At 35.7% G+C, this 21705-nt stretch overlaps 1 long non-coding RNA gene across 1 annotated transcript; it reads right to left on the reverse strand.

Moving 5' to 3' along the window:
- Nucleotides 1–13590: 13590 nt before the first annotated feature.
- Nucleotides 13591–16480, reverse strand: LOC107800396 (uncharacterized). Its single transcript, XR_001651406.2, has 4 exons — nucleotides 16131–16480; nucleotides 15943–16014; nucleotides 14732–14799; nucleotides 13591–14131 (listed from the first exon to the last, which is right to left on the reverse strand). It is a non-coding gene; the product is annotated as an uncharacterized LOC107800396 (long non-coding RNA).
- Nucleotides 16481–21705: the final 5225 nt, after the last annotated feature.

Raw genomic sequence — 21705 nt, forward strand, 5'->3', positions numbered from 1 at the left:
AGCATCCGCATTCCAATACCTAACACTTCTTCCACAAAATAGACCATCCTCAGGCTACCTGAAAATAATTCCATCATACTCTAAACATCTGAATTCTTCCCCCCCTCCTCCGAGCTCGTGACATTCTTATCAAAATCGAACCGCAACCTTGATCCTCAACTTCTAATTTCCATACCACTCACTGCATTTATCATGCTGCTACGCGAGAGTCCAAGAATTTCATCATAACCCCTGAACCACAAGTAGAATAAACACTTCATCGGCTAGAACCCCTTTCACTACTTATTTTAGAAGAACAATTGCAACACGTAACCAAATTCCCATAACTGCATAAAATCAAACCTCAAGTTGTGGTCTAAACCACCATTACTCTTCCGGGATCCATTTACACATAACAGGCCATCATAATCAAATACCTCCAAATAATCAAATTACAGTGGTTGTCATGCTCGCGCACACAACCACAAATCACATGTATAGCCTTAACACACCGAAGGAACTGATCATTTTCACAACCATGCCGATTCAAACCATTACGAACTGACTCAACTTCTTCCAACTTACTCTTGACTTGCCTTTGAAATAATAGTTCTATTCAAACACATAACAGACCTCAAGCAACACTAATCCCGACTGACCCAAATCACGAGGCCACATCGTCTCAATACCCATCAGCCATCTCACGAGCGCCTTCTTATGAGTGACCTCAAGCAACACTCATCCCGTTGCTCAGCCAAATTTCTCAAAAGTTCTTGTTGGAGTAATGAAAACATATCCCGAATTACCAGCCACAATTGCACACTCGACCTCTTAACAGTCACACCATCTTCTTCAAGCGATCCAAGCTCACATCGCAGTACATGCATACCATGTTGGGAAGAAAGAAGAACTCTTCGTAGGAACCTCATCAAAACCACGCAACCGCTAACCTGCTCATAGGAGATAGCCCACCTGTGTAACCTCATATCGACCTCCTCCAACGTCATTGCTATAGTTACCTCCATCATGAAATCAACTAACCTCCCTGGATCCACACTGATTCGTCAGCCATAAGAATCCCTTCATTCATTAATATCACCTGAAGGTCCAAAAAAATGTTTGAAACTCAAAGCCGTATTGCATCCAAGATAATGATCGAATACTTCACTTTATCGTACATTCCCATCAAGCCCTTCTCGTCACATTCAAAATTCCTAAGCATAGAAACTACCTCATAGATCATCTCACTCGAACCATCAATAATGGAAACGCCGATTCGATCCTGTAGTCGCAACACACAACCATCTCTGATAATTTCCTCTTAGGTTCCATCTCACAACACCATTCCCAGAGGCAAGCAAATGAAGACCAACATGCCGATAAGCCGCAATGAATTCAATCAAGGACGACGACTCCACAATATTAACAAGAATTCCACAAAATTTTGAAATATCAAATCTCGACCGTAGGCAACACCAAAACTGGGCTAAAATGACAAAACACCCTTCCACAAGGCGACGATAATATCCAACTCGAATACGCAGGGAGTAAAATCATGTACCACATCTGCAGTATCATTACAACTCCTCGAAGCCCAATTGATAAAAAGCGCTCAACACTGTATAAGAATGAGTAGGAAGGAAATGAATGCATAAACTTCAATGGAATCAAATCGCACAACGAGGAATCAAGAAGGGAATTGCTCCTAACAGCCATGTAGCCTCTCAACGATAAGTACAAATGTCTTTGTACCGATCTGCAAGACTCTGCTAGACATGCTTATGACTCGTGAGAACTAAGTGAACCTAGTGCTCTGATACCAAACTGTCACGACTTAAAATCCACTATAGGTTATGATGGCGCCCAACGTCGTCGTTAGGCAAGCCAATAGTGAACCACCTAAATAATTATCCATTTTTAATTTTTAGTATCAGGAATTTTGTTAAACAAATAAAATAAAATGTGGCATTCATAGGAACATGTGCTTTTCTTTACCAAATTCCGAATGTAGACAAATTATAAAGTGAAATGATAATAATACGTGGACTACAATAATGATCCTCCTCTAGGGACCCCCAAAACCCGGTGTCACGAGTGCATGAGCATCTACAAGAAAGTACAATAATAATACATCTGTATGGAATACAAGATAGACAGGATAAACTAAATAATTATGATAGAGACTCTGTGTACTGTGAATCTTAGCATGGAATGCAGCTCACCAATGAACATGTCAGATCTTGCACCTACATGCCCAAATGACCCCTCGGCAACTGCACCTACATGCCCAAATGACCACCAATGAACATGTCAGATCTTGCACATTTAGTGCAGAAGTGCAGCATAAGTACGTAAATCAACGCGTACCCAGTAAGTATCGAGCCTTACCCCGAAAAGCTAGTGACGAGAGGTCAACATTGACACTTACTAATGGTCCATTAAATCAAATATAAATAAGTAGACAAATATGAAACATGGTAAGTAAACAGTGAGTACAGATATAGGGAAATAATATGGTCTACAGCAGAACAGTGAACACAAAGTCCTCCAATACTGGATACCTCTCAAATGGAGTATGTAATGGGCAACACCAAATCAACGGTCACATCTCAAGTTTGGAAAATTCATGAGTACGCGGACTTCTTATCAAGTGTTTCACACGATTCTGCAGAGGCGAGCGGCCCGATCCTATAAGAGTGGTTTATAGAAATGCCGAGGCGAATAGTCTAACCCCACAAGAGTGGTTTATAGAAATGTCGAGGCAAACGACCAGATCCCATAATAATATGATATATGATACTGCCGAGGCGAACGACCCGATCCCATAAGAGTGTGTTACAATATCCTGTCGAGGAGAACGAACCGATCCCATAAGAGTGTGTTACAATAATCCTGTCGAGGCAAACGACTCGATCCCATTAGAATAAGAAGCTTTAACAGGTCCTTCACCCCACTCATAAATGTACGTGTAAGTTATGAAATTTAAGGAAACTTTTCGACGAATACGCACAACGCGGAAAAAATTCGTAAGGGAAGCACAATTTCCACGGTTAATCAAGTAGCTCGTCAAATTTCTAATATAGAGAGTCCATTACTCTACACAAGTCTAGTCTCAGGTCATAATGCGAATTAAAGCATTAAACAAACAAGAATAACTCAAATAGTATAACTAAGGCATGACGTGAGTCTAAATCTACCCGGACATATTCAGGAATACTAGCATATGCATAGACACTCGTCACCTTATACGTGCGTAACTCCCACAACACGTAGCACATAATAGTTATAACACCTACGAGGTAAATTCTCCCTCACAAAGTTAGACAAGAGACTTACCTCGCTCTGAAGTTCCATAATCGGCTTCAACGCCTCTCTAGCACCTCAAACCGATACCCATCGATCCGAAACTGGTCAAACAACATGAAAACTATTAAAAATATACTTTAATACTCATAATTAATCAGTTTATAACAATTCCCAACTCCGCTCGGAAAGTCAACTAAGTTAACCCCCAGGCCCACATCCCCAGAATCCAACAAAATTAACAAAATCCGAATACCTGTTCACTAACGAGTCCAATCATACCACAATTACCAAATTTCGACATCAAATTGCCACTCAAATCCCCAAATCTTACTCTCCAATGCCTAGCCCAAAAATTTCCAAATTCCACCTTAAAGACACATAATCTAGGTGGACAATTCAATGGGTATTCAATACTAATAGATAAAAATGACCACAATTTGCTTACCTCTTGAAATATAGCAAAACCCCTCTCAAAAATCACCTCCAACCGAGCTTGCAAGGTCCAAAAATGAAGAAATCTCGAAACCCTTCGAATTAGTTCGCTGCCCAGGCATTTCGCACATGCGGGTCACTCAATCGCTTCTGCGGCCTTGCAGGTGCGGCCAAATCCTCGCTCCTGCGGTTCCCCCTGAAGGCCCCTGCCTTTGCTTTTTCAGACCAGATTTTGCATCTGCGGAGTCGCACCTGCGACCTGGGCTCCTCTTCATCAGAAACGCCTACCTCACGCCACTTTGCACCTACGCATCTCCCCCCGCATCTGCTTTCTCGCAGGTGTACCCAAAACCTCGCACCTGCACATCCCCTCTGCCCAGCAAGATTCCGCACCTGCAATGCCAAACACGCCTCTGCGGTCACGCACCTGCGACCAAATCCTTCGCAGGTGCGATCGCACCAGACCTGGTGCACTTCGACAATTCCCCAAGCTCAATTCTCAATCCATTAATCATTCGAAATCCATCAGAGGTCCTCGAGACCTCAATAAAATATACCAACAAGCCTTAAAATATGATACAAACTTAGTCGAAGCCTTAAATCACGTCAAACAATATTAAAACTACGCATCGACGGTCAAACCTTTCTTTAAATTTTCGAACATTCAAGCTTCGACGAACGCATCCGATTCATACTTAAACATTTCGGAATGACGGCAAACTTTACGCACAAGTCATAAATCACAATACAAACTTATTCCAAGGCTCAAAATCTCAAGCGGACATCGATAGCACCAAAGTCCACTCCAAGTCAAACTTAAGAATTTCTAAAACTTTCAAAATGCCAACTTTCCAAAATAAGTAACGAAATACTCTCGAACCACTCGATACTCAACCCGAATATACGCCCAAGTCTGAAATCATCGTACGATTCTATTGGAACCTTCAAATCCCCATTCTGAGCTGGTTTACTCAAAAGTCAAACCCTAGTCAACTCTTCTAACTTAAAGCTTTCGAACTGAGAATTTCCTCCCAAATCAACTTCGAACATCCTGGAATTCAATTTCGACCACATTTACAAGTCATAATACATGAAGTGAAGCTACTTAAGGCCTAAAACTGTCGAACGACACGCTAGAGCTCAAAACGATCGGTCGGGTCGTTACAGTTACATGTCCTTACTTGTTATTCATGCCTTATTCGTTATTTGTCATTTAGTTGTTACATGTTTCAGTTTATTTATTTTTCGATAAAAAATTTCTTACCTGCTATTTCTTCATATCTGTATTAATTGTATATCTTCGTTGTTTCATGACCGTTCTTGCCTTTATTATTTTTGCTTTACTTGTTGCACTTTATTATGTTGTATTTGATTATGTGAGTCCTTTAGCTATTCTTGCGTTAATGATTTGTCGAGATTTGCGAATATGAGATATTGGTTGTTCTCTGTTGTACTGGTAGTTCCTTGGTGTTTTATATGCTTTAGTACCTTTTGTGTTGAGGTTACGAAATTTGGTTATGTCGAGTTGTTCATGTTGATGAGTTGATATTGGGAGCGAGTTATGCCGCAGCAATATTGAAATGAATTGATAATGAGAATGAGTTGCACACCGCAATAGATATTGATATAATATTGGGATCGGGTTATATTCCGCAATAGATATTGATATGATATTGGGATCGGGTTGCATGCCACAATAGGTATTGAAATGATATTGGATTGGGTTGCACGCCGCAACAGAGTATGGTGTGTTGTAACTGTTTGTAGCTGTGATGTTCTATTTCTGTACCGTGATATGAGTTTATGAGCTGATATTATTTTGGGGCCCTCTGTTAGTTGACCTTTGAGTCCCGTTCTTATAAATTTACTTGCTTTCTCTATATTTTTATTATTTTTATTATTATTTGTACAGGTTTATAGTGAGTGTCTTGTCATAGACTCGTCACTACTTTGTCGAGGTTAGGCTCGACACTTACAGAGTACATGGAGTCGGTTGTACTCATACTATAGTTCAGCACTTCTTGTGTAGATCCCAATGTTAGTCCTAGCGGCGCATAGAGGAAGTTGCTCGGATCCGACTCACTCAGGAGACTTGAGGTAGAGCTGCACATCGTTCGCGGTCCTTGAAGTCCCTTTCTACCGTGCTTTATTGTTTATCTAGTTTCAGAAGGTTGTATTTCATTTCATACCATATTTGTTGTATTCTAGTCGCTCATGTACTTGTGACTCCGGATTTATCGGATTAGCATAGACTCCATTGTTTATGTAATTATTTCATGCATTTGAGAGTTTATCAATCGTTAATTATTATTATTCTGCTTTTAAATTGTTAAAATTGGTTAATTCTTTAGCTAACGTTGCCTAGAAAATGGATGTTAGACGCATTACGGCCCGATGGTTAAGATTTTGGGTCGTAACAGGGTACCGGTTCACTACCGAACCGGTACTGCTTCGGTACCTTAAGGATACTACCGGACCGGTACTATCGTTTCTTTTTCCGGTGCCCTCCTAATTCCCGTACCCTTAACCTAAATCCCCTACCCCAAACCGGACCGATACAAAGCGGTATCGGTATGGTCTAGGTCGGTTATGGCTACTCCCCTCCCCTTAGACAGCCTGAGTACTAATCTATAAAAAAAACATATACTCTAATTATCTGAAATGGCAACTACTGGATCTTTAGTTATTTTATTTTTTTTGGTACCGACAACTACTGGATCAACATCCCCTGTGGTGGGAGCAGCTTTAGAAATAGTGTTTGAAACTATAGTATACTCTAATTATCTGAAATGGCAACTACTGTTTCTTTTTTTTTTTGGTACCGACAACTATAGTATACTCTATCATAGTTCATAGCTTGAATTATGAACGTGCATCATAGCTTGAACCAATATTACAACATAAGTCTCTGTTGTGATTAAAATGAGAATACAACAAAGACATACTATTTGAATTGTAAATCTTTGTGTGCATATTGCATTTCACGTGTAGAAGTTTTTTATGTTAAAGCTTTCAAATCTAGTGTTTAGTTAGTCGAGAACTCTCTTGATAAAAGAGTCATCTCGTGTAGACGATAATATACACTTCTTCTGTTTCAAATTAAACGAGCTACTTTCATTTTTGGTCTGTTTCAAAATAAATAATACATTTCTAAATTTGAAAATAATTTAACTTTAAACTCTTCATTTTACCCTTAATGAGAAGTTTTTATAACCATACAAATGTCATGGCCCACAAATCTTTTACCCCTTAAGATTTTAAGACCACAAGTTTCAAAAGTCTTTTTTTTTCTTCTTAAATTCCGAGCCGAGTCGAACTACTTCATCTAAATTGAAACGGAGGGAGTATATGTAATTTGACAGAATTTGCTCTAAAATTTAGATATATTTATTGCGTCACGTCAGATTTATACCTCAGCAAAAAATATAAAGAATTATTAGTAGTTATTATTTTAATTTTAATTATTTATTTTGTAAATAACATATATTGGCCTAAAATGAGTTTAAATGGAGAAACATGGTCACTGATAATTCACATATAACTAACCCCAACAAGTTTAGGGCTGAGGCGCATTTATTATTCTTCCATGTACTTTTATTACATTAGGTTTAGAAGGGCCTTATAAGAGGTTTATAAAGATTAGAGTTATTCGAAAAATTATGCGGCTTAGAGTTTAGGGTTTGGAGTAAGAAATTCTTTCACTTTCCATAAATATTACGATTAGGATTTACGAGTTTTGTAAAGGCTCTAAATCACTCTCTAATTATCTTAAGACTTTGTAGTCAATTTCTCAAAAAAGTTATACTTTATGAGTAAGAGAATAAATATTTTAACATGTTTAAAGCTTATAATGGGATGCCTTTTACTAAGAAGACTAAATACGAAGATATCCATATAAAAACTAGAGTAAATTTAGAATGCACAAGCACTATTGAAAAAAAAACATTACTTCATAAATTGCCATCTTTGTATATATGAACATACTAAAACTTATACCATAAAAGAATGGCACATGCAGCAATTATTTTTATTACTTTTCTTTAACTTCTAAACAAAATAATAAATGGGGTCTAAGTGCTATCCAATAACATAATTCTAATAAATTAAAATATGTGTAGTCTAATTATAATCATTTTGGATTAGCACAGACGATTAAAGAAATCAAACAAAGAATGCGGCATGGATTTGTTTCAAATCCTTCTCGAAAAGGAACTAACATAAAAATGTTTGATTCCCTGGTTATTTGAATTCATTTCCATTCAGACAATGAAATGATTTTACAGATATAAATTAATTCTTAGTGGTGAGACCCAAAATCACCTTTCTCTTAGTTTCTCAAATCATAGGTTTAGCCATGGGAAGAAAGAGTAATGGTCGCAAAAACATTGACATGGTGAAGATACAAAATGAGAGAAACTTACAAGCGACTTTCTCTAAAAGACACGATGGCCTCTTCAAGAAGTCTAGTGAACGTTGTACACTAAGTGGTGCTGAAGCTGTTGGTAATCTGTGTTCAAAATCAGAAAAATATGTAAAGTAAAAGAGAAATAGAAATGCATAGGAAGAACAAAATTAAATCCGAACCTACTGAATTCATAGTGAGTCCCTAAGGAATTTAATCCCCTCACTGTTGCCCAAGGTATAAGGATTAATTCTTCCCAGGATAGAACGGAATAACTATTCTGTGATAGCGGCACTTCAAATCACAGAACTTCGGCGAACTCAACAAATGAAGCAAATTATACTTGACACTTATGTTTATTTAGAAAATAATGCAACAATGTAGGAAAGAGGGGAGAAGATTTCAGATTTTTCATTTCTAAAAATAAGGCCAAGCCTCTAAATTTATAGACAAAGGAAGGGTGAGATAGAGAGGTGCAATCCAAAAGGTGCCTCTTCCATTTCCCATTCACACCCTTTAAAGAAAAAATGCAACAATCCCCCACATGAATGGAGAATGGACAAATGTGGAAAAACATGCATGAAAATACTGTGTGATTCGCAAATAAGAATTAATCGCATCTGGATAAGTAAGTTTCCCTTTGAACTTTCCGTAGTGAACTTATGTCGGATATGCTCGGTCAATCGGTAGATTTGATATCTTTGAACCGTCGAGCTTTGGTGTATACTTAGACAACCATAAGTCATACAATCAATCCTTAACCGTCTTTGGTTCTCACGATTGTGTTCGTTTCAGCCATGAATACCGCATGGTTTCATGAGTGCTTAGAGAATGGGCCTTTACTTTTATTCCCCTTAAAGTGGCTTACACTTCACACTCACATAGGTGATTTCTAAACGTGTAATCCTATAGACACACTATCTGGTCATATCCTGCCACACTTAGCAAATCATTAAAAAGCTTTAAGCTTTATCGGCTCATCAAAAAACCTTAATGCTTTACCTAGATTTCTGAACATTGTCTTCATCACGAGAATGGGTTGAGTTAGTTGACAATGTTGAACCATCATTCATAACATTGTTTTATCTCTTTGAACCTAGCTCTTGGGATCTCCAGTCTGCTAGGTAGAGTTACCGCCATGATGACTTGTCCTAGGCCTTAGCCCCATTCTCTTCGATGATCTTTCAACTGCCTCTCTAGATAGGCCTTTTGTAAGTGGATCTGATACGATATCTCTTGACTTTACATAGTCAATCATGATAACACCACTAGAGAGTAGTTGTCTAACGGTATTATGTCTCCATCGAATGTGACGAGATTTTCCGTTATACATAACGCTCCCTGCCCTACCTATTGTCGCTTGACTATTACAATATATACATATAAGTGCCAAAGGTTTGGGCCAAAATGGAATATCTTCCAAGAAATTCCGGAGCCATTCGGCTTCTTCACCGTCCTTGTCTAAGGCTATAAACTCAGCCTCCACTGTAGAGCGGTTAATGCATAGTTGTTTGGACGATTTTCAAGACATCGCTCCTCCACCGACTGTTTAGAATCGGTTGAACCGGTGATCTATTTTGCATCACTATACCCCTCTATTATCGCGGGATACTTATTGTAGTGCAAAGCATAATTTATAGTATATTTCAAATACCTCAAAACTCGTTTCATTGACAAAGTTCAATGCAAACTTTCTTATGTCGTAGACTAATACGTCTCGACTTTCGATTGCATATCAGATTATTGATTAAGCTTAATGTAGTAATAGTATATTATAACAATAGCCGGAATGATTGGCATCAGTTGTGGCTACAACCTTTTAATATATAACACATTTATCAATCACTCTGCCATTTTCAAGCATTTGTATGTTATTTATTCATACGCCTATATGATATGCAAATTATAGCACCTCCATTCATGAAACAAATCCAACTTACAATGAATTTTGGTCATGTTCATCGATTGGTTCACCTCATTATAGACCAACATATTAATACATTCGTCCATGAACGGTTATGTTTATACAAAATATATAAATGCACTTTTCATGAAAAGTTGTAGAGTTCCCGGTGACACCCTTTCATAAAAAAGCTAAACATTATAAATGTTCAAGAAAGAACAAATCATTTCTGGAATGGCACGTAAACAAATTTCGAATTTGTAGTTTCATCACTAGTCATCACTAAGACTGAGCAAGCAATGAATTCACCGACTATCATATCAATATCCACTAAGGATTGGTGGGGTTCAAAAAATTATATCATTTAGACATTACATCTAACATTGGCTTTTTTCATGCATAAGCTAAAAGCCCCCACATTTTAAATACTTCATCAACATATCATCCACATATAATTAAATAATGACTATATGATTTGAAGTATTCTTAAGGTAAATACATTTGTTTACACTCATTAATTTTGAAACCATTTGATAATATTATTTGGTCAAATCTCGCATGTCATTGTTTGGATGCTTGTTTTAGTCCGTAAAATAACATAACAAGTCAACACACCTTCTTTTCTTTTTTAGGAACCACGAACCCTTCAGGTTGTTCCATTTAAATTTCTTCCTCTAAATCTCCATTTAAGAAGATTGTCTTTAAGTCCATCTGATGGATTTCAAGGCCATACACGGTGGCTAACGCTATTATCATCCAAATAGATGTAATTCTCGTTACCGATAAGTATGTGTCAAAGTAATCAAGACCTTCTCGTTGTCTTAATCCTTTGGTAATTAATCTTGCCTTATATTCGTCAATAGTACTATCAGCTTTCATTTTCCTTCTGAAAATCTACTTAGAACCCAAAAGTTTATTTTCTGGAGGAAGATCAACCAATTACCAAGTATGATTACTTAATATGGATAATATCTCACTATTGACTACCTCTTTCTAACATTGTGCTTTCGAGCAAGACATTTCTTCTTTAAATGTTTGAGGCTCACTTTCCAACAAGAATGTTAGAAAATCTGGTCCAAAGAAAGTAGTTGTCCTTTGACGTTTACTATGTCTTGGATTAACCTCATTAGGTGTATTTTCCTTTGCTTCTTCCCGAGATCGCTTAGATATTTTACTAGATGACTCACATTCCTTTTTATACGGATAAATATTCTCAAAGAATTCAGCATTATTTGAGTCGATTACCGTATTAATATGAATATCGGGATTTTCTGATTTATGAATCAAAAAGCGATATGCCTTACTATTTGTTGCATATCTTATGAAAACGGAATCGACAGTTCTCGATCCGATTTTTATCCTTTTGGGTTTAAAAACTTGTATTTTATATGAAATATTTCAAGTTGGGTTTTCTTCCTTTCCATTTTTCATATGGAATGGATTGTGTCTTGCTATGGAGAACGCGAATGAGTATTCGGTTAGCTGTAAGCATAGCTTCCCCCCATAAGTTTTGGGTAAACCAGAACTTATCAACTAGGCATTCATCATCTCCTTTGACGTTCTATTCTTTCTTTCCGCAATTCCATTAGATTACGGTGACTAAGGGGCGATCGTTTGGTGAATAATTTCATATTCTAAACATATTTCTTCAAAAGAAGATTCATATTCGACGCCCCTATTATGTTGTTGAGCCAACCACAAGAATTGTTGTTTGTGTCACGACAGAGCCAGAATTAATAAATGGTAAACTTTTTAATCTTCAAAACCAATCTAACATATTCAGAATTAATAAACGGTGAAGTTTTTAATCTTTAAACCGAGTAACATATGATACAACATGATCTACTAAACGGTGAAATTTTTAATCGTCAAATCGAATAATATATGACACAATCAAATTTAATAAACAGTGAAGTTTTTAATCATCAAATCGAGTAACATCTGATACAACTTGATCTACTAAACGGTGAAGTTTTTAATCTTCAAACCAAATAATATATGACACAATCAAATTTAATAAATGGTGAATTTTTTAATCTTCAAACCGAATAATAAATTGGAGTAAAAAATCACTAAGATTTTAATCTCCAAAACGAGTATAAAGTCATTTAGACTTTAATTTCCGACAAATGAGTAGAAAGTCACGAAGACTTTAATCTCAATGAACGAGTAAAAAATACGCAGATTTTGATCTCGAAGCAGGAGTAGAAAATCATGAAGATTTTATTCTCCATAATGGGTATAGAAAAACCAAGAGAATTTTAATTCCATTTCCAAATGGTTTTCCAACTAAACCATTATAACATTTTAAACCGTTTGATCTCTTTCTCTAATCAAACATATATATGTACATATTTACATATATTCTATTCATGATCTCAAGATATTTCAAGTATTACTGTAAGCCTAATTCATATCTTACGACCTTAAAAATAATATCACATAATTTCATGCATGCTACCAAATTGTCTACCAACCAATTAGTTTCACAGCATGCAAATAGAACATATTTGAGATCATAATAAGCATTTAATCCTATTTATAGAATATTTTATATATCACATAGGACACAAAAATTAAAGAATGAAGAGAAAAAATAGAACCCGATATTTTGGCCACTTTCTTCTTGATTCACTATTTTGAATTTGCCATTTGTGCCATTTCAAAATCATAATCGCTTCTGATTTTCTAAAGAGGCACAACCTTTCCTTTTGCACCCTTTCACGCTCAATTTTGCTTTTCCCTCGTTTGGCGTTTGTGCCATACGATAACTACCGATCATCACTATGACCTTCATCTATATGATGACCAGTAAATTTGCTCGCGCTTCGCGCGATCATAAAATGATATATTTAAATTTATAAAAAGAAAAGCATGCTTATAATGTTAGGAGAAAATTATAAATAATTAACATATATTTGGGTTAATTCATAAATTTTGTTCGATTAGAACGTATACTTCTATATAACTTTTAGTTATTTATCTATTACTAATGAAGCTTATTCACGTTCTATGTATTTAAGAAAGATTCAAAGAATAGCAAAACATTGTTGCTCTTGGACCCGATTCTTTTTACTTTCATGTTTTGTGTTTTTTTGAATGTCAAGCTACTCAAGTCACACCTTTTATAATATAATATTCTAGTTTCTCAAATTATCTCAAAATTATCTTGTAATATGACATAGCTAAATAACAGTTGTTGCTTTTATTTTAATATTATTCTTATTATTTTTGAGTTCGTCACTTTACTCCCCGTGACTTGGGATATATGCAAATATTTTCTTTTGCCAAATGCATATATAAGTTAAATGATGAATATTTACTTATTCATATCTTGATGCATATAAACTGTATTAGTTCTTTCTCTTCCTCCTCTTGTTCCTTTTCCATTGTCTTTTTGTTTACCTTTCTTTTGGTCCTGATGATCTCAATTACCGTAAAAAATACAAGTCGTATATATAGGTGCTGTTTTATTTTCTTTTTGTTGTGACAGTCAATGAACTTTGACACAATGCAAAAAGAAGCATAATACTATCACAATCAACTTAAGGACAACGAAACATATAAGGAATATTAAAATAATAAATAACAGTTAAAGAATATGTACATATTGTATGTAGATGTTTTATATATTCCTAAGACATTTTAGATTCTTCTGCAATATAAATGAATAGTTTAGGAATCAGAGAACAGTATTTGGCAATGTACTCCTAAAATGACAAAGCAACCTGTGATCTCAATTCAAGAGCACTTAAGCTGTAAGTAATCCAGTAGGTCAGGCTTCATATTTCAATCTTACAACCCCTAATGAAGCAGTGGCATCCAACAAGTAATGCAACTCACCCTATTATTGAAAACTATAAGATATAAACCCATAATTTTCATCTAATAAGTATCATAATTTACTGTATCAAAGTACAGATCAACTGAAAATGTGCAGATTAATGCTCCTAGAATAGCAAATATGTTTCTTCAAGAAATCTGAAAGGTTCATATATTTCAGGTCCCAAGCCAACTTTTGTAGAAGTATAGAATCATCAACGCATCAGTTGGGTAGACGGTATTCAATTCATATCCCTGTGCTCCTAGCTCCTCACAACTTACTTTATCTATCAAAAAGTACTATGTCATAGAATAGATCAAAATGCACATTTAAAACACGTTAAAACACAAATTCAGATGCAATAGTGCAAATGTAATTATTTTAGTAAGAAGTGAAACATCCGATATTATGAACATGAATAGCATTTAGCACCACCAGCGTTAAATTTATGAACATGATATGATGCAGACCTAAAAGCAGTCCATGGAGGAATGTGTATTATCCAAAACATAAATATATTTCAACATGTAAGGTTTATCTTACTTGACATGCAACCAAATAATTTCTTTTTTATATTAATCAATCTTCTCTTTTTTCCATTTGCTCTGCTTGCCTTTATATCTCTTCATCAATAGTATTTAGTACTTGTCCTGAGCTAATAGTCATGCTCGTTATATTTGAAAATAAGTCAAGAGGCATTAAAAATATATTGACTTGCTTTGTCTTCTAGCAAATAGTAATCAGGTTCATAATAATCTCTAATTACATAGGAGTATACAGAAGAAAAGTAAAATATAACAATTAAGTAAAGGATACAAACAATAAGCATTGAACAAAGAAAACTTATATTTTTATTGTCACAAGCAATCATATCTCCAATAGATACCTGAAGGATAAATCAGCAACTTCAGAAGGGAGCAAGAGCAAGACAAGTTGTTGCAATGATATGATGATCTATAATCAAGCATCAATAGTTTAGAACATAAAAGTAAAGTAAGATATCAATATTTTAAGTCATTAATAGTCATATCATTTAAGGAGTATTATATAAATTGAGAACACATCAATCATATAGCCGGCAGAAGGATACATAACAAAAGCCAACAAAATCACTTTAACAGTATTGATTTAATGAAAAGACATGTGCGAAAGAAGAGAAGCTAATAACTTATGTTCTGTTTTCTGTAAAAGCTTTTGTTCAACTGTTCTACACAAAAAAGAGTCAAAAAAATATAACATTACTCCACTAAAGTCCAAAGACAGTTAAAACTGATGGACCACTCATTATACTGAGAACTTGTAAAATAATAGAAAGAAAATTTGAATTTGTCAATCACATTTTCTTTTTTCAGTATGCTCTTGGGCAAAAGATATTTATGCATATACGGAATATAGCTTTATCTTTGATAATGCTGCATCAATAGTATGAAAGCAGTATGAAAGATCAAGATGTGTATTTATGGTTATTAAAGATCTAGCATTTGAAGCTTGATAAACATAAAGAACCCGTGATACCTTTCTTTTTCCATATAAACTCATTATTTATTTGCGCGTCAAAGTGAAAGCCTTTCTCATGCCTTCTATAGCTTTCTTGAATATTACACTCTTAGCCTTTCTCATGCCTTATATAATTTTCTTAAATATCATTCTCTTCTTCTCTCACCAATTTATAAAATTTTATGTAAACTATTTCTTCTACTCACAGCACAGGGAGTCAAGATTAAGACTACACCACCGTGTGCAAATTTCATATTCATAGTTCCAAGCAAAGCCTCAAATGAATGCACATTGATAAGATACAAACTACCGAAATGAACTGGAGCTTCTAGTTAAAGGCAGAAAAAAGAATTGCACAAAAAGAAAAGTAAAGCCCAATGCCGAAGCACTTTACTGCATCAATCGAATAAATTTCTCATTTCCTTCTCTTTAGTCCTCCTAGACCCCACTTGTGGGAACTCATTGACTTTGATTTTGCTCCTCCTTAGTCCCAGATATGTCCCTACTACTACTACTACTATCAAAATCAACTTAAAACACCTTACAGGAAATAGATCAAACTCTATAATTGGCATCCATAATTTATAATTTTATACTCACCTGGGCATATAGACATCAGAAGTAAGATTGGATCTTCCACCGCACCATCTTTCCGAACCCAATTGAAGTAAGCTGTTGATGTTTTACATACATTGACTAATTTCTATCAAAGAGTCGAAGACAAAATAGGAAATTGAAACTCAAAATAAATACAAGAAATGAAGAACAGAAGGACGGTAAACATTTACCTGTTGTCGTAGGTCGTAGGAATGTATTCAATCTGAAATCACCCTAATCCGCCTTTGAATTTTGATAACCAAATCTTCCATTATCCTGCCGCAAACGATTCGCCCTATGAGGCTGAAATCTTCAACTAATAAAAAAAAAAATCAACTATTCGTGGTAATTTAGAATAGAGGAGAAGGCTCTGAAAGGGCGTTGTATAGAAGGGCGAAAGGCATCTGCGACAGGAGCGAGAGAGTTGAATAGCAAAGGCGTTGCAAGCAATTTCAGTTACAAAAAGGATTGAAGAGAAGAACGCGACGTTTGAGTTTTTTCTTTTCTCATAAAAGAATATAAATAGGAGAAAATAGGGAAAAACATAAATAAACAAGGAAAAAGAAAAATATCAACCCTCTTCGGTGGAAGGTGCCACATCAGCTATACTATTCCCGCAATTATATAGATATATAGATTGATTGTCTTTCCACGACGACGTGCATGACCAAGCACTTACTGTAGTAACAATATCTCTTTGCCAATTTGAAAACTTCACGTCACTTCTCTTCTCTATCAAGGTTGAAGGAATTGTGTATTCTTCCATGGATAGGACACATTAGATTAAGCTTACTTTATATATAAACCAGAAGCGAAATTCTTTTTCTTCGTTTCATGCCTGAGAGCTAATTATTCTCTGACATTTAATTTCTAGGACCACGGTAAGTATCCCAATGGTTGATAAAGCCAGTTCTTTTTAAAACATCAACACCTTCCATTTCTTCAACACCATGAAGTTTTTCTTTGCAATCTTTCCATGTACTTATGATTCCGCTCCGTTTTTTCCTTTTATCATCCTTCCAAAAATAATACTAAATTTCTTAAGATTGTTGGTAATCTGTATTCAAAATCAGAAAACATGTAAAGTAAAAGAGAAACAGAAATGCATAGGAAGAATAAAATTATATCCGAACCCACTGAATTCACAGTGTGTCCTTAAGGAATTTAATTCCCTCACTGTTGCCCAAGTTATACGGATTAATTTCTCCCAAGATAGAACGGAATAACTATTCTGTGATAGCGGCACTTCAAATCACAGAACTTCAGCGAACTCAACAAACGAAGCAAATCACACTTGACACTTATGTTTATTTAGAAAATAATGCAACAATGTAGGAAAGAGGGGAGAAGATTTCAGATTTTTCATTTCTAAAAATGAGGCCAAGCCTCTAAATTTGTAGACAAAGGAAGGGTGAGATGGAGAGGTGCAATCCAAAAGGTGCCTATGTTGGGATTTTAAGCTTGTGTAGCTTAAAGAGGGAGAATGAGAAATGGAGGAAAAATAAAATATTTGAGTTTCCCTTGGGAAAGGGACATTGTCCCATATCGGAGGAAGAAAAGGCTTTTGATGGGTATATATATAATTGCTCTTCTTCTAGCTCTTAAAGAGTTAAGAAAAAGGCAAGCCTCGCGCCGTCGTCGTCGTCGCTCGCTCGGCTTCGGCTTCGGCTTCGGCTTCGGCGCGACCCGGTTCGGTCAGGCCCGTTTTTTTTCCCGGATTATTTTAAATATATTTTTCCCGCAATGTGTTTTACGACCATTGAGTAGTTCGTAGATCATCAGAGTTTTGGTACCTATACACTGGTGAGTTAAATCGTTCTATCCTGGGAGGATATATTCCAGCACCTTGGGTACTTTAGGGGAATAATTTTCTTAAGGACACACTGTGTATTCAGTGGGCTCGATTTATTCCTATACTGTTTTCTTGTTTTCCAGAATCTATTTCGTTAAACAAGTATTACTAACTTTCTGTTTTATTTTTTTTTTTCCAGAAAGTTTAATTATTTATTACAGCAATACAAAATAATAACAATTAAAGGAAATTAATTTTTTTTTATATTCTGTATTTTGTTTGTAGAGATTAAAACCTGTGTGATTTTCTACTCCTTCTGAATTTTACTATTCTGATTTAAAGATATAAAAACTTCATCAGAGTATTGAAATTCGTAAGACGATTTGAAGAACATAAAAACTTCATCGTTTTTCTGTAAAACAGTATATAAAAACTTCGGTTTTTATACATACTATTTTTTTTGTTAATAACAGTATTGTGTACTGTTCTGATTTTTCCATTAATTGAACTCTTCTGTTGTTTACAGTGAGAAATGACAATTGATAACGGAAATTCTTCTGCGACTATTGCGGGAACGACGAAAGCCTCGTCAAGCCAGACTGCCGTTCCACCGGCAGAGAAATCGGGAAAATTTTCCGGAGCCAACTTCAAAGGATGGCAGCAAAGAGTGTTCTTCTGGCTTACCACACTTGGTATGCAGAAATTCACTAGTGAAGAACCTCCAGTGCCTGCTGCGGACATGCCGGACAACGAGAAATTCATGACTGTTGAGGCATGGAAGCAGGCAGATTTTCTTTGCAAAGGCTATATCTTAAGCGCTTTAGAGGATGACTTGTACAATGTGTACAGTGCGATGAATACTTCGAAAGAATTATGGGACGCACTTAAAAAGAAGTACAAGACTGAAGATGCATGCTTGAAGAAGTTCGTGGTTGCCAAGTTTCTAGACTATAAAATGATAGACAGTAAAACTGTTGGAACCCAAGTTCAGGAGCTTCAATTTATTTTTCATGACCTTATTGCTGAAGGTATGGTCATGAATGAAGCATTTCAAGTGGCTGCAATGATTGAAAAATTGCCTCCTTCATGGAGAGATTTCAAGAACTATCTTAAGCACAAGCGCAAAGAAATGAAGTTGGAAGATCTTGTGATTCGTCTCAAGATTGAGGAAGACAACAAAACAGCCGAGAAGAAGTCTCGTGAAAATTCAACGATCATGGGAGCTAATATCGTTGAGGAGACTGCTCCAAAAAGCAAGAAGAGAAAGAGGTCTTCTGGATAGACTAAGGAGCAGAACAAAAAAAAATTCAAGGGCAGCTGCTACAATTGTGGAAAAACCGGTCACAAAGTCCCTGATTGTCGTCTCCCGAAAAAGTATAAGAAGAAGGGACAGGCCAACATAATGGAGAAGAATTATGATATTGATGATCTGTGTGCAATGCTTTCGGAATGCAACCTAGTTGGAAATCCGAAGGAGTGGTGGATTGACTCTGAAGCCACTCGACAAGTTTGTGCTGTCAAGGAAGCATTTGCGACTTATTCTACTGCTGGTCCCGAAGAAGAGCTTTCCATGGAAAATACTGCAACAGCCAAGATTGAAGGTTATGGGAAAATATTCCTGAAGATGACTTTCGGCAGAGTGTTAACGCTCAACAATGTTCTTCATGTTCCTACTATTAGAAAGAATTTAGTTTCTACTTCTTTGCTTGTTAAGAACGGATTCAAATGTGTATTTATTTCTGATAAAGTTGTTGTAAGCAAGAATGTATGTTGGAAAGGGCTACCTCACAGAGGGCCTCTTCAAACTAAATGTAATGGTTTTTAACAGTATGAATAAAATTGCAACTTCTTCTTATTTATTGGAGTCAAATAATTTATGGCATATTTGTTTAGGACATGTCAATTACAAAACCTTGCGGAAGTTAATTAATTTAGAAGTGTTGCCTAATTCGAGTGTAATAAATCAAAATATCAAATATGTGTTGAGTCTAAGTTTGTAAAATATCCTTATAAGTCTATTAAAAGGAATTCAAATCCTTTAGACTTAATTCATACTGACATTTGTGATATGAAGTCGACACCATCTCGAGGTGGGAAAAAGTATTTTATTACTTTTATTGACGACTGCACTCGATATTGTTATGTTTATTTGCTTAAAAGTAAGGATGAAGCAATTGAAGCATTTAAGCAATACAAGAATGAAGTGGAGAATCAATTGAATAAAAAGATCAAAATGATTAGAAGTGATAGGGGTGGAGAATATGAATTTCCATTTGCATAAATATGTTCGGAATATGGAATTATCCATCAAACTACTGCACCTTACACACCTCAATCCAATGGAATTGCGGAAAGAAAAAATCGGACATTAAAGGAAATGATGAATTCTTTATTAATAAGTTCCGAATTACCGCAGAGTTTGTGGGACAAAGCTATCCTTACAGTTAACCGAATACTCAACAGAGTATCCCACAGCAAAACGCAATCTATTCCATATGAAAAATAGAAAGGAAGAAAATCCAACTTAAAATATTTCAAAGTGTGGGGGTGTCTAGCAAAGGTACAAGTTTCTTTACCTAAAAGGGTTAAAATCGGACCAAAAACTATTGATTGCATTTTCATTGGATATGCTACAAATAGTAAAGCATGTCGGTTTTTGGTTCATAAATCTGATAATCCCGAAATTCACATTAATACGGTAATGGAATCAGATAATGCTGAATTCTTTGAAAGCATCTATCCGTATAAAACTGAATGTGAGTCGTTAAGTGAAAGAACTAAACGAACTCGGGAAGAACCAAAGGAAAATACTCCAAGTATAGAAGATCCAAGGCGTAGCAAACGTCAAAGAACATCTACTTCCTTTGGACCAGATTTTGTGACATTCTTGCTTGAAAATGAGCTTCAAACTTTTAAAGCAGCTATGTCATCTTCTGATTTAGCATTTTGGAAAGAGGCAGTCAATAGTGAGATTCAATCAATTTTGAATAACCATACATGGGAATTGGTAGATCTTCCTCCAGGAAATAAGCCTTTAGGTTCGAAATGGATCTTTAAACGGAAAGTGAAAACTGATGGCACTATTGACAAATATAAGGCAAGACTTGTTGTCAAAGGTTATAGACAAAAGGAAGGCCTTGATTACTTTGACACTTACTCGCCAGTAATGAGGATAACATCTATTAGGGTGTTAGTGGCAATAGCGGCCGTGTATGGTCTTGAAATCCATCAAATGGATGTTAAAACAGCTTTCTTAAATGGAGAATTAGAGGAAGAGATTTACATGGAACAACCTGAGGGTTTTGTGGTAACTGGTAAAGAAAAGAAAGTGTGCAAACTTGTTAAGTCACTTTATGGACTTAAATAAGTACCCAAACAATGGCATGCCAAATTTGACCAAACAATGTTGGCAAGTGGGTTTAAAATCAACGAGTGTGACAAATGTGTTTACATTAAAAATACTCCAGGTCATGAAGTCATTGTTTGTTTATATGTTGATGACATGTTGATAATGAGCAAAAACATGGAAGATATAAATTCTACTAAGCGCATGTTGGCTAGCAAATTCGATATGAAAGACTTAGGAGTTGCTGATGTGATCTTAGGAATCAGAATTCACAAGACTCCACAAGGTCTAGCATTATCACAGTCTCACTACATTGAAAAGGTACTTGACAAGTTCAAGTATTTGGATTTCAAAATTTCCAAGACTCCAATTGACGTGAGTTATGCACTTCAAAAGAATGAAGGTGAAAGTGACTCACAATTGGATTATGCAAGAGTATTGGGAAGTTTGATGTATATCATGAATTGTACACGACCAGATATAGCATGTGCTATTAGTAAACTGAGTCGGTTTACAAGTAATCCCAATCACATACATTGGATGGCAATGAAACGAGTTTTGGGGTATCTCAAACATACCCAAAATTACGCTTTGCATTATAACAAATATCCCTCCGTGATCGAGGGAT

The sequence above is a fragment of the Nicotiana tabacum genome, chromosome 15, assembly GCF_000715075.1.
Source record: "Nicotiana tabacum cultivar K326 chromosome 15, ASM71507v2, whole genome shotgun sequence".
In the NCBI taxonomy this organism is placed as follows: domain Eukaryota; kingdom Viridiplantae; phylum Streptophyta; class Magnoliopsida; order Solanales; family Solanaceae; genus Nicotiana; species Nicotiana tabacum.